Source organism: Staurois parvus, unplaced genomic scaffold (assembly GCF_062004578.1).
Source record: "Staurois parvus isolate SC_StPar_1 unplaced genomic scaffold, SC_StPar_1.0 ptg000141l, whole genome shotgun sequence".
NCBI classification, from domain to species: Eukaryota; Metazoa; Chordata; class Amphibia; order Anura; family Ranidae; genus Staurois; species Staurois parvus.
The window spans coordinates 888,583-890,994 of record NW_028317937.1 but is presented as its reverse complement, the minus strand read 5'-3'; positions in this window follow the sequence as shown (position 1 = coordinate 890,994).

The following is a 2,412-nucleotide window of genomic DNA, read 5'->3' as shown; positions in this document are numbered from 1 at the left end:
CAGGGGGCTGAGCATTCATTGGCCTCGGGAGCGGTCTATCAGGGCTGGGAGGAGGAGCTGATAGCCAGAGTCCCACCTCTACTATTCCCGCCAAGCTAAAGAGAAAAGGTGCGTCAGCCGCACAGAGTCACGCCCACACCAATTAGTAGCAGACAGAGCTGAGTGCTGTGCAGTGTAGTGTGGGACGGGGAAGAAAGTTTGTGTTTTCTCATTGCATGAGGTGAAGGTAGTTGGGAAGCATTGTGTAACTTAAACTACCGACAAAAAAAAAATACATTTGTGTTCACCTCTTTATCTGTCCACCGACAGCATCTTTGCCTCCACTTCCTGTCTGCATACATTTCTAACAATGATGACAACCATAGACAGTGCTTGTGGAATGGGTTTATAAATAGACACTTTTAGTGTCATTGGAAGCCTCTGTCATAGGGTGACAACACTAAAGCATAAGTGGAAATCAGACCAAGAGTGTTGTTACCCTATAGTACCTGGCGGACGGACTGACAACTCATGAGGCCCCCGGGCAATAGGGGATCATGGGTCCCCCTGTGTCTTTACCCAAACTCAAAAAAGCCTATGAAAAAGGTACCAGGGGCATCTCATGGGGCCCCCTACTGACCCCGGCCCTTCGGCAGTGCCCGAGTTTTCAAATGGTCAGTCTGCTCCTGATACCTGAACAAGGACCTCCTTCGCGAGTTCACCAGATATTTTAATGAATGCCACAGATTTAAAGTGGAACTTTGACTAAAGGTGAAACTCCTCCCTGTCCCCACCCAAAGACTTTAGAAAACAAACTACACATACCCTTTTCCTGCAGGTCCAGTAACATCATGGGGCCTTCCTCCTCTTTCTTGATGGGAGGAGGGCATTGCTCCCAGATTAAGTGGCGCTCATGTCACATGTAAGTGCCATGTACAGTCATGGCCAAAAATATTGGAACCCCTGCATTTCTGTCAGATAATGCACCACTTCGCCCAGAAAAGTTTTGCAATTATAAATGTTTCGGCAGCCCCATGTTTAAAAGTGGAGGAACAAAAAGCCAAATCTGGCAAAATGGACTGGACAAAATTATTGGCACCCTTAATTTAATATTTGGTAGCACACTGCTTGAAAAAAATAACTGAAATCAATTGCTTGCTGTAACCATCGATGCATTTCTTACACCTCCCTACTGGAATTTTGGACCACTCTTTCACCAACGGCTCCAGGTTTCTCAGATTGGAAAGGTTCATTTTCCCAACTGCTGTTTTGAGATCTCTCCACAGGAGCTCCATGGGATTGAGATCTGGACTCATTGCTGGCCAGTTCAGTACTCTCCAGTGCTTTGTCTGAAACCATTTCTGGGTGCTCTTTGACATGTGCTTTGGGTCATTGTCCTGCTGTAAGACCCATGACCTCTGACGGAGACCCAACTTTCTGACACTGGGCCCTACATTGCACTTCAGAATTCTTTGGTAGTCTTCAGATTTCATAATACTATGCACAAGGTCAAAACATCCAGAGCCTGAAGCAGCAAAGCAACCCCAAAACATCAGTGAACGTCCACCATGTTTGACTGTAGGGACTGTATTCTTTAATGTAAAGTGTTACTAAACCCAGGGTCCTGCATCCACTATATCTGGTCTCTCACAGTACACAGAACATGGAAATGCAATTATTTTAGTAAATATAAACTGCTAAATACCTTTTCTCATCAGCAGTCTTGTGACTTCTATCAGTGTCCAGTTGAGCACTGGTTAAAGATTGTAGGAGGAGTTTTCATTTTCCTCTAGGAGGATGCAGGGCCCCTGACCTGCTGGACAGCACTGAATTGCCCTGTGCTGATCACATGCACTCTCCCAAGAAAAAAAAACCTCTCTAGCAATACAGACCAAGCTGAGCACGTGAGGAGCGACTCAAAACCTCTGTTCTATCTGGAGAAATTCAGGAGACAATGGAAGGAGGGGAGCATCAGAGAAGACAGGATCAAACATCCTTTTTTACACAATATGGAGGATTAACCCCTTAGGTTCCACAGTGAGTATAACAAGCATGCTTTACTGGATATACAGACTGATTTTACTGTTGTGGGTTTGATACTTTAAAGGCCTCATTTCTTTTTGTGTGAACTACTAATCCCCTCATTCCCCATGTAATGATATAAAGAGAGAAATACATATTTGAAGTCCAGGCGTGTTGACAACCATATCAAGAGAGAAAAGCAAAACCAACGCTCAGGTCTATAAGCATCCCAGGAACATAGTAACAGTCAATTCCTAGATTGTAAGCTCCAAGCAGCAGGGCCCTCGAATCCCTCGTGTATTGTTTTGTTACTGTATCGTCTCATATACTGTCCCCCACTATAATGTACAGTGCTGAGCAAATTTTTTGGCGCTATATAAATAATAATAATAATTGCTGAGGTGTGGCCCT